General features: G+C 40.3%; 1 pseudogene across 1 annotated transcript; it reads left to right on the forward strand.

Annotated features, from left to right (window-relative positions):
- The first annotated feature begins 10,482 nt into the window (after positions 1-10,482).
- LOC147608509 (F-box/LRR-repeat protein 14 pseudogene) lies at positions 10,483-12,455 on the forward strand (annotated as a pseudogene). The gene has a single exon (XR_015264462.1). The product of XR_015264462.1 is annotated as an F-box/LRR-repeat protein 14 pseudogene (transcript).
- Positions 12,456-15,474: the final 3,019 nt, after the last annotated feature.

Genomic DNA, 15,474 nt, shown 5'->3' on the forward strand with positions numbered 1-15,474 from the left:
GGATGTAATAAGCTTGATATCATTTTTATCATCAAAGATGAAAATGCCAATTGGGCCCTTGTTGTGTAGCAACCCTATGCTATGGAGAGATGCAAAAGAATGGATCGAGGGAACTTCAAAACCACATGCTAAACCAAGAAATGAACTAGAGATCGATGCCTCACAACATTTGAGAGAGAATAGTAATGCTCCTAGATTCATCCATATTTCGATCAATCAATTGGGATATTACTATGAGAATGATGACAAAAAAGCTATCATTCTATCTACCATAACAGATATCAAGCAACTGCAATCCTAGATGGTGGAGCAGGAGTGAGTATCATTATAAAACAATGCTAGGAAAAATGGTCAAAATCATCCTTAGAGCAAATAGATTTGCCGATGGAACATTAGTAAGACCCATGGGAGTCTTACAAAAAACGGATCAAACTGAAAACACGTTTTAGTGATGAATTTCTTGCACCAACCAAATTCATATGATGTGATACTAGGCATACCTTTCATAAGGGGGGCCAGGTTGGTGCATGCTTGGGCCTTATATCAAGTCTATTTATGAAAAGACGCCCAAGTTCTCAAGGTAGGCCTACAAACATGGAAGACTCATCCAGTGGAGGGTAACCTCTTTGGAAATGAGTTTATTACCACTGACCACATCACATTAGTACAAGTGTGTGAACCAAAAATTGTTCTAGATAAGAAGGAGAGGAAGATATGGTGTATGCATCTCTTCCTCCTCTAGATTTTAGTGAAAACTAGATACATGTGTTGTCAACAATTGATGTACTCCCTAGTCGGGGAGGGAGGGGGGTATGAAGTACATTGACTTGGACTCAACAAAGCAAGATCCTTTGACTTCTATCTTCATGATAAGAGTTGGGATTGTTGTTGTTGACGCTTCAGAATCAAAGTTGTTAACAAGCTCTAATAGCAAATCATCACTAAAAGGGAAGCGCATTAGAAAATGGTTAAGGCAAAAGCATTATCAATCTAGACGTAACATGTTACTGAGTAAATGGATAGATACCCCAATGTGGTGGCTAAGATACGTTGAGGCTACAAATGTGCATGGACACCAGTTTCTACGAGCTTGAATATGAGCTTGTTGACTCCTTTGACTCCTTTGCTAGGACACCAATTTCTATGAGCTTGAATATGAGCTTGTTGACTCCTTTGACTCCTTTGCTAGGACACCAGTTTCTATGAGCTTGAATATGAGCTTGTTGACTCCTTTGACTCCTTTGCTAGGACACCAGTTTCTATGTCATTATTCCTTTGTGTCCTTAGATTTATCCTCATTGAGATTCTTCTCCTCTTCTTGTTTGTTATTCTTGTGTACTACACATGCGCAATGGCACAAGGCACTTCACTTCTTCGGTGTTCTGCCACCTTCTTCACAACAACTGGTATGAGTAGATAAAGTGGTGTACATGGCCTTGCACTCCTTATAGTAGTTTCTACAATTGATACTTGCATTAAAATTTTTTGATAGAGATGGCGAGTTTTCAAATAATGGGAGCAAGAAATTGGAAAAAGTCGCTATCTTTGGTAAGGCACAAGAGAGACCCTAATCTCCAAAGAAGGTTAAGCCGTGGCTTTCTAGATCAAAAAGACATAGGAGAAATAGAGCCTTAGCGAAAGCTAAATGAGAAGCCAAGAAGATTTTAGCCCAAACCAAGGCAAAAGAAGATGGTGGAATAAACCTAAGACTAGTTCTTGCGCACTATAAAGCATATACATTGGATGATTAAATAGTTGTTTACCATAGAGAAAGAAGGTGTTTCATATGACGAACCCCCACGAAAGTCAAGGAGGTAGACTTAGCTGAGCCTAGGGAGGAGTAGGAGCCCAAACAAGTGTTCATTTCTAAGATTTGACTCCAGATGAGGAAAGAGAGCTTGCGGATCTATTAAAAGGGTTTAAGGATCGCTTTGTCTAGAAATACACAAACATGAAGGGATTACTGCACACACAATCCCTATCATTGAAGGATCAAGACCAACAAGGCAAAGACCTATCCTAAGTATTCAACCATTGTACAAGAAGAAATTTTGACAAATTTATTGTTTCTCCATGATTCATTTATGAAATCAATCACATTGATCGGGTATCACCCATTATCAGCATGCCAAAGGAAAATAGAAAGTTGTGAGTGCGTGTGGCCATGAGTAAAGATCATTTCCATTGTTGTATTCTAAAACATTTTAGAGAGAGTTGTTGGTGAGGAAGCCTTCAGCTTCTAGGATGGTTTCTCTAGTTATAACGGAGTGTCCATTGCACCTGAAGAGCAGCACAAAACAACATTCACCACTATGGGTGGCACTTTTGCCTATCAGATTATACCCTTTGGAATAACCAATGCCCCATCAACATTTTAGTAGCTCACGTCCACATCATTAAGGACTACGTGCAGAAGTGGTTGAAAGTATTCATTGAAAATTTGTGTGCTCATTCGAAGTGGAAGGACAACATGGCTTGCTTAACAAAAGCATTTCTAAGGTGTTAATTGTATCAAATACCTTTAAATCCTTTGAAATGCCAATTTGGGTGAAGCATGGGGCTATCTTGGGACACATTATGTATAAAAATGGTAATTCCACAGATGAGAGCAGTTTTAAATTGATTTTGGAATTACCTCCACCAACGAGGTTCATGATGGGACATTTTGGGTACTATAAAAAAGGTTCATTGTATTCTATACGGAGATTGCAAGGCCATTATTTAGACTATTTGGTAGTCTTTAAATGGATTGAGGAATGTTAGCAAGTGTATGATGATGAACTAAAGAGGGCTTTAGCAACTGCACCTATCATGAAATCCCCAAACTAGGACATAATCTTCCATGTGTAGATTGATGCTTCAAATTTGTCCATTGGTTGTGTATTGGCACAACCAAGGGAACACAAATTGGACTACCCTATTTGTTTTGCCAGTAGGTGACTTAATGAAGTAGAGATGAATTATACAATTACAAAAAGAAAAGGATTGGCCACGGTTTATGATGGTGTGAAAAAGTAAAGACACTACCTTTTGGCCAATAAATTTATATGCTTTGTGGACCACGAGGCATTGTTATATCTTGTCAACAAGCCTTGCACGATGGGACAGATTACTCGATGGTTTCTATCACTTTTGGAATTTGACTTGACAAACACTGTGAGAAAAGGACCTGCAACTAGAATAGAGGATGATCTCCCACATGCATGCTTGTTTTCAGTGTAAGGATATTCTCCAACCTCCTTTGGGGTCACTAGCCTTACTAGGGTTGTTTATTCAAGAGGTTTCTGTTTGGGATGCTATCTTGGCTAGATCCTATTGATCCTATCTCTATAGTCCATTCATCTAATTTACCTTTGCCCTCTTTGGTCGTCTTCTCCTATCTTTTTTAAAGATAAAGGTCGTTAACTGATGAACATCCACTTCTTTGTTCAACTGGTGGGTGTGGGCTTGGGTTAACACATTAGTGGGCCACTATTCGTCCAGATTGTATACTTATCAAGCGAAGGCTTATTACAAGATTAGTGGAAGTTGTCACTTAACTTGTATAAACAATCCTTGATGAGATGGTCTACTCCACACTTTGTACATGTAAATATTGGAGGAATTATTGCTTGGTGAGGAGCTTGTTGTGCTAAGTAGAAGCAACCATTTTGAGTGGGCACTCTGCCACTCTCGATGAGGTCCTTGTTGATAATGATAACATTACAAAGGGACCCCTGAGCTATTTTATTCATTTCTCTTACCTTCCATTGGATAGAGGTTTGAAATGTGGACACTGGCGTAGCTCCTTGCATAATGTAAAAATTGGGCACAATATCATGTGGCTCCTCATAATAGTCGTGATTTAGCTTTGACTCATGTGAGGATACTCACTTTTCTCTAGTGGTCCTTCAAGAAAAACATGATAGGTGAGATCTTCTGTGGAGGTGGTTGAGGTGTTAGGACTGGTGGTGGTAAAGGTACGTCGAGTACCCCCTATAACATTCCCCATGCATAACTTTGTCCTTGTGTTTGTGGTGGTCCTTGATTTCTAGTATGTTATACTGGTGGTGTTGGTAAAGGGTTGGCCTAGCTATCGGCATTTGCACTAGGGGTTGTGAGCACCACATGGACGTATCATGGCTCCCCAACAAGCATTTGCAATGTTCAGAATTGGTTTGGGTCACAGATAGGATGCACTCCCTACTCTTATAGTTTTGTCTGTATATTAAACACCAAACTAGATCTCTCCTTGGGTAAAGGTGTACATTGTTTGGAGGTTCCCTTACCTCTTTTAACTTGACTTTTTTTAGGATGATTGATGTCAATTCAAATAATGTTATTTACTTACCTTTCGCTAGTGTCTGAGTCATGCTATCGACCTGACACCTAAGATGGCACAACCAAAGATGGAGTCTTATTCTCTTCAGGATGGGTTGGTTCCAACATGTTATCTTCAAATTCAATGGCCATCTTGTAGTACAAATCCAATGTAGCTAGTCTTGATAAGAGTAGATAGTCATGCGTTCTTGGATCTCATACTCCCTTTTTCAGAAGCATGTTGGTTAGCCTCTCCCAAAGCTTACATCGAGATTTCAAATGTTCATAGTCCCTCATAGACTCATGCTCTTGTTGCTTGATGTTGTAGAGATGTACCACTGGGCTCCCCGTATCATTGTTTCTTATAAAGCTTGGCACAGATACATTCTTAAACTGAGTAAAATTGACCTTATCCTCAGGCTTTAGTCATGTGCCATTGGCGTGCCTTCCCACCCAATGTTATAGAAAATGAATGGATCTTTGTCAGCTCATCAATGGGTCCACATGTTTCACCAATGGACTCAAAGATTTCCATGTGTTGGATGGGATCACCATCTACATTGAAGGTTTGCATGAGTTTTGCAATGTGGTATGGCTTCATGGTGTTTTGCCTTGGGGCATGAACTTGGGCACTCCAACTCCCTTGCCACCCCCTTCCTATTTTTGTTGCCATCCTTAACAAATCAGCTAGGGTAACTATGGTTAAGTTTGGGGCTAGCTCATAAGTTGGTTATGTGAAGTTTGGTATTCATCTTCCTTTGTTCTGTGAAGTGTGGTATTCAGTCGGGGTACTTATAGTTAAGTTTGGGGCTAGCTCATAAGTTGGTTATGTGAAGTGTGGTATTCTTCTCCCTTTGTTCTATGAAATGTGGTATTCTTCTCCCTTTGTTCTATGAAATGTGGTATTCCTCTCCCCCTCCTTGGGTTGATTTCTTGATGATACTCTTCTCTAGCTGAGATCATGAGAAAAGGTACAACTTCCCTATTTAGTGCATCTTCCCCCTCCCTGGGTTGATTTCTTAATGATACTCTTCTCCAGGCTAAGTTCTTGAGAAAAGGTGCGACTCCCCTATTCAGTGTATCTTCCCCCAGGGGAACCTTTTCGTATTCTTGTAAACAAACACTCATTGCATGTATGGGAGGAACTCGAGGTCAATCATCATTCTATCTTTCCCCCAGGGGAACCCTTTCTTGTTCTTGTTTTTAATAGCACTGATTGCATGTATGTGAGGAAATCAGGATCAATAATCATCCTATCTTCCCCTAGGGAACCCTTTCTTGTTCTTATAATAGCACTAACTACATGTATGTGAGGAACTCGGGATCAATCATCGTCCTATTAATGTCCTCCTTGGTATAGAACTGTTCTTTAGATTCTCCCTCTTTTTTTAGATTGGGTCCTCCTAACTCGTGAAGGGTAGTTGTTCCCATTCTCCCTTTGGATCTTCTCAGATTGGCTCTAAGGGTAGCTATTTCCGATGATCCCTTGGGATCCTCCCGGACTGGCTCTAAGGTTGGCATCCTCTATACCAACGCTTGTGCAAGGGCTAGATGTGTGGCTCTATCCATGTTTCTCTATTCTACTAAGGCCCTTCTCACATCTAGTTCTTGTTTTCTTTGATTTAAGATTTGCATTGCCTCTGGGCTACTATGAATTTCATTTCTATTCCATCTCTTCACTTGTCGAAAAAAAGGTCTCTCCAATCCTTACGATGCCTTCCATCGGCGTCCCTCTTAATCCTAGGAGTGAAAGAGATTTGTTCATTAGGATAGGCAAAGGTTTCCCTCTATACAAGATTATGTAAGGGAGGTGCTACTTGTGAAACTTCTCTTCCTAGTAAGGGAGGTGCTACTTTTGTGAAACTTGTAAGGGAGGTGCATTCTTTCCATGTTTCTCTATTCTGCTAAGGCCCTTCTCACATCTAGTTCTTATTTCCTTTGATTTAAGATTTGCATTTACCTCTGGGCCTCTGCGAATTTCATTTCTACTCCATCTCTTCACTCGTTGAGAAAAAGGTCTCTCCAATCCTTTTGATGCCTTTCGTCGCATCCCTCTTAATCCTAGGAGTGAAAGCAATTTTCTCATTATGATAGGTAAAGGTTTTCCCCTATACAAAATTATGTAAGGGAGGTGCTACTTGTGAAACTTCTCTTCCTGTTGGGAACCTTTGAGGATTGCTTATTGTGCAACCCTTGTCGGCTGAGTGAGACCTTTGGCAATGTTTACATACTGTCGGATATTGTGGGGAAGCTTGAAACCCTCTCCTCCACTTGCTCATCAATCATTTGAGCTTCTTCTATGGATTCTTCACTATTGGTGTCACTTGGATTCAAACCTTTCCAAACAAACACACTTTGATGTGCTAGTAGTTGAAGGATTGGATCTAATACTTATTTTGTAGGAAGATCCTTAGTAGTTAGATGCACTATCCTCCAAGTAGTTTGTCTCCTAAAATCTTTTCAAATCTCAAGTGCATGTAAATATGTTTCAACAGGCCAAATCTTAATGCCTAGACCTGATTTTTTTATTTATGAGCCTCTGGTTACCCAAGAGCCGAGTTATTCATCATGATGTGAATAACTCTAGTTTTTCACAGATTCTAAAAAACTTCACTTATCTTTCCAATTCAAGGTGATAACATGGACTAGTATAGACTAACCACCATCCACAAAATTGAGCTATTCCAAAGGATAATCATTGCATGAATAACCAAGAGATAGTCACGTGTGAGTAACTAGAGATAGTCACGTGTGAGTAACTGGAGATAGTCACTATGGTTTTTCATGCCACAAGTGGACTTGATCTTTTGAATGTAATTTCTTTATCAATGGATTTTAACAGTTAAGGTCTAATCTTTAGTCACCTTAGTAATCCAAACAAATGAAATAATTTTAGCATGATTTTCTCAAGAAATTTACAGTCGTGAAAAATCTTGGTTTTTTCACACCAAATTTGTTTGCTCTTTTGGGAGGATTAAATTCGCTTGCAACAATGAGCTTAAATTCACTTGCAATGAGCTTAAACAATCAATCTAGATTATGTAGTCCTCTTAACAACCTCAATAGATGAATCTATTGTAGCATGGTTTTCTTAAGAAACTCATGGCATGAATATCTAGGAGATAGTCATGCATGAAAAACTCAAACTGCTCATGATCGTGTGAAAAACTATGGTTTACACTAAAAAAAGATAAGAGGATAAGATTTCAAGAATAAGAACTTCTACTTTTGGGGCAAGGCAATCCCTCAAATCATGGAGTGATATTCAAGACGCATGAAGTTCTCTAGTTGTTCACAGCCGTGGTGAAAAACTCTCGGGTATGAAAAACCAGTTTTGTCTTTGATCATATTTGGGGGGGGGTCCAATTACTTGCTCACAGTTTGAGCTTGCTTACCATAGCTAAGGTAGTGGAAACCTTAGCAAGACTCAAACAACAGTATTTTTTATAAATTTTATGATTTTGTAAAAAAAAAAGAGGCGATAAAGCACACCACCCTAGTTTTTCATGTGAAAAGGAAGAATTGCTGCAAGTACGCCACCCTGGTTTTTCGCGTGAAAAAGAAAAAATGTTGTAAGCACACCACCCTGATTTTTCATGTGAAAAAGCAAAAATGTTGCAAACACATAAATCAAATAAAAATTTGATTGGATTGCTTCCCTCCATGCTTGCCAAGTACTCACAAACCAAATTTTTAACCAAAAACAACCAAAAAAAAAATCAAACTTCTACCATACTTTTCACCATTCTGTAGCAACCTTATCCACTCAACTCTTCACACAGAACTTCACCAAAACTGAAAATGTAGAGTTTTTAAGCATGCAAGGAAGGAGTTGAGTGCTCTAAGAAGATGGAAGAAGCAAGATTGTTCCCTCACAAATGTTATGGATGATTTCTACCCTTTCAAGAACTCTCTCTCATTCATGCAAGTATTGAAATAGACAACAACTATTGTGGGATACTTACCTTGCTTCCAAGCCTAGGATCTCCATGAACTCGAAGCTCCACCAGTGGTTGCTATGTCAAGCCTCCCTCTTGCTATCAACAAGAGGTTTGCTACACCTCCTTGCAAGGACACACCTCTCTCACTCTCTACAATCTCTCACAAAGCATAGAAAGGCACATATAGAAAGGCACATGTACTAGGAGCAAGCAAGTATCTCCTCTCAACTCTCTCTCTCTCTCTAAGACACATACACAAGAGCAAGAGACCAAGGAGATAGCAAGAACTCACTTAGCACAAAGGGGAATTGTGGCTTTTCATTATTATGAGAAAGTGTCTTGTATACAACTGGCCCTTATTCACAATTGGGTGCCCAAAATTTAAAAGTAACTACTAATAAGCTAGGTCATTGGCCACCTTTTCTCATAATCTTTACAACTTTATAGTGTCTTTTCATGACACTTATGGCTACTCTTGGGTGTAGTAGGGAGTGCTTTTGTTAATCCCAAAATGGGGTTAACATGTTGATGCTCTCGTTTACTATTTTTGTGCATCTTGGAACCCAGTAGAATTAGGGGCTTGATTGCACTTTTATAACTTTTGTAACCTTAATCCCTAAAGGAATGTACCCTTTTGGGTTTATTGATCCCTTCGTCTACAGCTCACTTTTGTAGCTCTACTAGGCTCCATCACATAAAATATATGCTTACCTAATGCCATAGCTAGGTAAATGGAGAGAGAGAGAGAGAGAGAGAGAGAGAGTACAAGTTTATATATTAGGTTCTTAAAGGAGGAATATAGGGTTGACGTGGCTTTTTGGTGCCATCAAAAGTTTAGTAATGGTAGTATATATATTCATCCTTTTTGTAATGGGAGGACATATATGTATTCACAAATTTTGTGATGGGAGTATATATATTCATCCTTTTTGTAATGGGAGTATATTTATATATTCACAAATTTTCTAATGGGAGTATATTTTTCTAATGTGTGTGTGTGTGTGTGTGTGTGTGTGTGAGAGAGAGAGAGAGAGAGAGAGAGAGAGAGAGAGAGTAAAAGTTTACATATTGGGATCCTAAGGGAGGAATCTAGTGTTGAAATGACTTTTTGGTGCCATACAAGTTTTGTCATGGGAGGAGTATTGAGGATATTGAGTTGTCCATGGAATTTATCCAAGCTCCCTACATGTGATTTTATATTCAATGGGTGTAGCATTGTTGAAGTGGCTTTTTGGTGCCATCACAAGTTTTGTCATCGGAGTATATATATTCAATGGGTGTAGCATTGGCATCCTAAGGGAGGAATTTGGTGTTGAAGTGGCTTTTGGTGGTGCCACCGCAAGTTTTGTAATGGGAGTAATATATTCATCCTTTTTTGTGATGGGTGTAGTAATCAATGGATCATCCTTTTGTAATGGGAGCAATATTTATATTCATCCTTTTTGTAATGGTGAGTGTATCAAGTAATAGTTGTATTCATTCCTTGCTATCAGGACAACTAGCAAATGGCCTTATACGACGTATGCACAACTTCGAGTCCCTTCGCGAGTATTCATGCTTCACCTTCTTGCCACGTCTCCTTGTTGCCTACACCTCACCTCATCCATCTTTACAAACACACAGAGGGTTATAAGCTAAGGGTAAGGGCAAGTGTCTCTCAACACACAGTTTTTATTTTTTTTTCTAACACGGCTCTATACACACACACATCCGGGTTTCACAACCATCCACCCAAAAAGTTTGTAAGGGGTGCTATCCTACTTGGACCAATCAGGTAGGGGAACTTTACAAGTCACGGACGCATTTTTCAAAATTTTGCAGGCGGCATGAAAAGGCCGGATGGAAATGTGTCCACCAAAAGATACGCCATGAATCGTTCCTACTGGGTGTCGAACCCTTGCGACCGTCTGTCCCACCCAATAGATTTACCACTAGGCCAATCATAGACATGTGATGGGCCCGCCTATAATGTGTATGTCTCTGCTTGTGTGAATTGCCTCGGGGGCGGACAGCCCTACCATCCAGGCACTCCGGGCGGACGGTTGTGAAGGCCCCCTTAAATAAAGAGAGTTACTAAAGAACAATATATATTAACTTCTAATTTGGGAAGATATTTTAGTAAGAATCAATATGGAGATACAGTGTGTGTATATATATTATATATATATAATATACACACACACACACACACATATATATATATATATATAAACTTCTAATATGGGAAGATATTTTTTAGTAAGAATGGAGAAGAAAGGTTTAGGGTTTAGCATCTCTCTTTCATCACAGTCCTATGGGAATCCTCCTCAGTGAAGTCAACGGTGCTGATTCGTATACATACAGCAGTATTTTGAACCACACGGCAAGCAAAACTCTGTTCCGCATCATTTCAACAGCGGTGCGCAGTTGAAGCTCTAATGGTGGGCTCAGTTTGCCGTATTATCAGCAGGAAGCTCGCCTGCTGGATTGATATGAGGTTCTCTCCAGAGCCGGATTGTGATTGGGGTTTTCTCTCCGCATCCCTTCCCTGTTTCTGCAGAAATGAAGCAAATTTTAGGGCTTGACTAGGATTAGGGTTTTATCTCACTCCACAGCAACGTCGCCATCGCAGCAGCTGCCAGGGAAATGGAGGTTTTTGAATCTCCTAGGGGCATGGATGAGCTTCCGGACCATCTGCTATGGCTCATCTTCTCGCGTCTGCGGATCACATCGGATTTCAACGCAGTAGCTCTGGTGAGCAGGAGGTTTTACGAGCTGGAGAGGAAGCACAGGCATGCCATCAAGGTAAGGTGCGGCCTGCACCCTGTTGATTTTGCTCTTTCATCTCTCTGCACAAGGTTCCCCTACCTCTTTAAGATCGAAGTAGATTATGCCGGATGGATGGCCAAGTTCGGTAAGCAATTAGATGATAATGGGCTCAAGATTATCGCCACGCTTTGCCCTAGTCTCAGAGAATTAGGGCTAAGGTTCTGCACTTTCATCACTGACGTGGGTCTTGGAAACCTGGCTTCCCTAAAAGGGCTTCAAGCACTCAAGCTAAATTTTGCACCGAGTATCACCGGCCGCGGCCTCCTGTCGCTTGTCACTGGCTGCAAGAACCTCTCCTTGCTGCACCTCACCCTTTGCCTGCATGTCAACAGTGCTGAATGGCTCTACTTCCTTGGGCGCCTTGAGAAAATTGAGGATCTTGCCATCTGCCAATGTAAGGGCATCAGCGAGGGCGACCTTTCCAGGCTTGGGCATGCGTGGAGCCGCCTCCGGAAGTTTCAGTTCCAAGTGGATGTAAATCACAGATACATGAAGACTTATGGGCACCTGGCACTTGATGGATGGCACGTGCAAGAGATCAACTGTGAGACACTTCAAGAATTAAGGCTCATCAATTGCCTAATCAGCCCGAATCGAGGATTAGGGTGTATCTTGCCGAAATGCAGAGTCTTAACAAGCTTGCATCTTGACATGTGCATGGGTCTCAGAGACCGGGATCTTATTGGCCTCGCGAAGAGCAGCACTGGGCTGCGATACCTCTCATTAAGGTGCCCATCAGATTTCTCGCTGTCGGTGCCAGCCAATTACTCGCCACAGCTGACTGATGAGAGCCTGAAGGCGATCGCAAAGTACTGTGAGCTCTTAGAAGAAGTATCAATCTCATTCGCAGACGGATGCTACCCATTTGTGCCATGCTTTTCACTTGCAGGCATTCTAGCATTGGTGGAAGGGTGCTCTGTGCTCAAGGCTCTGGTTCTGGATAGGGTTTACGCCTTCAATGACCATGGGATGGAAGCACTCTGCGTTGCGCACTCTCTTGAAACCCTTGAGTTGATTCAGTGTCAAGAGGTTAGTGATGATGGCATGCAGCTCATAAGGCATCTGCCTTCCTTGAAACACTTGAAATTGTCCAAGTGCCTTGGAATCTCTGATGAGGGACTTGCTGCCTTCATGGGTTCCTATAAGTTGGAATCCTTGAAAATTGAAGATTGTCCCAAGATCTCCGAAAAAGTGACTCAAGGAACTGCAAAGTTGGTGTTCTTTAGGTGTGACCTTTCATGGTTATTTTAATGTGGAGTCTTTGGATTGATTCCTTTTTTTAAACATCACATGGACAAGGTTTTTCAGTAGGTTTTAGATGGTACTATAAGATTAACACAAAGCTGTGTTGTCATGTTTTGTGTTGTACACATTATTTTCTAAAATAAGAGATATGCAGTTCTTCTTCTTGGAAGTTTTTATAGGGTCTTTACAGATGATCTGCTGCCCATTGAAAGGGCTTGGGTTGGGCAAGCTTTGAAATGAGAAAACTCTTGCACACATGAACAGCTTTGTAGGTGTTCATTAAAAGTGAAGTGAAGCTTCCTATATGTACTATCAGACTGAAAGAAGGGAAAGAAACATGGCTGTTCTGGCAGAGGAACCAGAGGGAAACACTGAGAAATGCTAATTCTAGGTAGTTTTGGGTTGTGTGTAGAGAGAAGGCGGTTGTAACAAATGTTCTCTTGAGAGAAGTCTGCAGGAAACATTCATTTGCAACACACCTTTTGATAGGGCTGATGGTGTCTCATACCAGCATTTTCCATACTCAAGTACTTTGCACTCTCACTGAGCACATTGTACCAAGGCTGCATGTCTCGAGTACAGCCTTCTGCTTGAATGACCTTTTCTTCAAACACTCCTATTTTACATTATTGATGGGTCTCTCTCTCTATTTTTGGCCTGGCTGATCAAGTGGCTCTTCTGCAGTACTTGCATACATAGATGCAAGGGATGTATGTTTGAGGTTATGCAGAAGAATGCTAGCTAAGCTCTATGAAGTGGTATAAAATGGCTTGTGCCATACATTCATATGGCCTTTTGTATTAAACATATCATAAGAAGTTGTCATCCACTCCTTTTCTTTCCGAGTTACTCTCTTTTTAATCTAAATTATGAGTCAATTGATCCTTCAATCGCTTGGTTAGAGTAAAACAACCCTCGTAATGTCACAACTTGTGACATATAAAGCATAGTGGTTGGATGTCTGGTTTTAAACATTCAAGTGATGATAAATGCTTGTTTCGATGAGTTTGTCTTAAGAAGTTATCTTGTGGTCTAGTTCTGCTCTAATAACACACATGCCAAGCACACTGACACACCTTTAGCTCCATGCCCATACACAACACTTGTAATGTACACACGGGCTTTAGACACATCTAGTAGGAACAGGTGCCACTATCTTAAGAACCTACACTAAGGCTCATTGGATGGAGTAAAATTCAATTATGGGGGTGTGAGTTCACACCAGTTCCATAGGTCTAGTGGTCGGATGGAAAGTTGACCCATGTGATGAGTTTTTGATACTTTTTCAAAACGAGACTAAATTGTATTTTCGAAGCGAGAACCTTGGGATGTGTAATCTAGATCAATAGTCATGAACGAGGATAGAGAAATTCAAGGAGTCACGACATCTTGTTGAGCTTCTGGGACCCGCTCGATGCACATGACATATTTGTGAGAATTACGAAGGAAAAACACTTTGAGGAATCAATCACTTTCCCTTCAATAAGGATTGTTGGAGCTGAGGGAATAGTCGAGCGTTAAGATATTGTGATAGGAGGCTCCGAGTGAGTCGCTCAACCCATAGATGTTTTTTGACATGTCAAAATACTAGTCGAGCGTCAAGATATTGTGATATGAGGCTTTGAGTGAGTCGCTCTATCCATGGTGTGATTTTGATTGCTAGAATATTATATAGATGGAGGGGAAGTAGTCTCACAATTGGTATTAGAGCTAAGCCAAGTTTACATGTAAGTGTACGATGCCAGGATGTAATTTATCGTGTGATTTATATATTGAAATTAAACCTATAGTATTTTATTGGATTTCTCTTTCAGATGGAGTAGCAGATGACGAGACCACATCTATCCAGAGTCCCTAGACTATCTACTGAGGATGATATGATAGCCTTTCCCTTCAAGCATCTCCTTTCTTCGGCTTGTTGTGTAAACATAATCACTTTGGTGAGACACTTCGAGCACCTCTATTTCTTAACTATAGTTGATCGGAGACATATATGGTACTCCAGACAGTGGATCAAGGCGCTCTGTAGCCAGGATGAGAGGTTGGCAGAGCACATTGCTCTCACGATAGTCATTCAGTTGGAGGGATAGCTCTCTATGAATCTCTACGGCGTGATTTTAGACTCCATTGATGTATAGAACTCTTAGGAACTTTATTCCCCATCGTATGATTTTAACTAGCAACCATGCTTTTGATCATATTTGTTATGGCATGTCTATCTTTAAACCATCCAATTTGCCTTTTGAGCATATGGCCATTGATTGGAATAATGGACGCAACCTACTATCTCACTTGTAGAGAGTATTACTTCAGTCAACCTTACTAGTCCTCATTCATGTGGTAACATCAATAGAGCAAAGATAAAAAAATTATCATGGAGATAGATATATACTATCTTTCTATCTTTTGTATTATGCCATCCATGATAGAAAGATTGAATTTTATAAAGGACTATAGGATTCGTTGGTAGAAGCCTCTTTACCCTAGATGAATACTTAGCCAAGCTTAATCAGCTCAGTCTATATCTTCCTCAAAAAAAAATTAATCATAGGCGTTTTCAACTTTTTAGATCTCAGGATTGAGACTTCCCCCAGAAGACATGTAATAAACTTTAAAGGAATAAAAGAAGTATTTTCTTATCTCCAAGAAATTTGTTATTTAATCGTTGTAAAGAAAGAGTCTTTTCTTTCAGAATAAATCATGATGCACGGACATCGAGCACAAAATGGTATACTTGAAGGCATTAGATAATGATGTCAAAGAAGCGCTCCATAGATCACAACCACGTTCGTTTTTTTAGGAGAATTGAATAATCTCGAAGAAACAATTTTGAATTGGATTGATTCTATGGATGAGTACTTTGGCATAGCAAGGTACAATGACCGCAACAAGATGGCCCTTGCTCGGCTTAAGATAACTAGTATTACCCGAAATAGTTGGAGAAATTACATTAAGTCCAACCATTTGAATCAAGATCAACTCACATGGGAAGATACTTACCTCTAACAGAGATTTGGTCTCCCAGGATTCCAAGAGGAAAAGAGGAATGGTTTCCTAATTATCTTAGGCAAGAAAATCCATTAAAGCGTACCATCAGTCTTATGCAAGCCTTGCCCACTATGCTCCCATAATAATGGATGATGAACTCTTCTTCATTGATTCATCAAAAGTTTGGATCCTC

The sequence above is a fragment of the Cibotium barometz genome, chromosome 53, assembly GCF_041138505.1.
Source record: "Cibotium barometz isolate CiBa-2024 chromosome 53, ASM4113850v1, whole genome shotgun sequence".
NCBI lineage: Eukaryota > Viridiplantae > Streptophyta > Polypodiopsida > Cyatheales > Cibotiaceae > Cibotium > Cibotium barometz.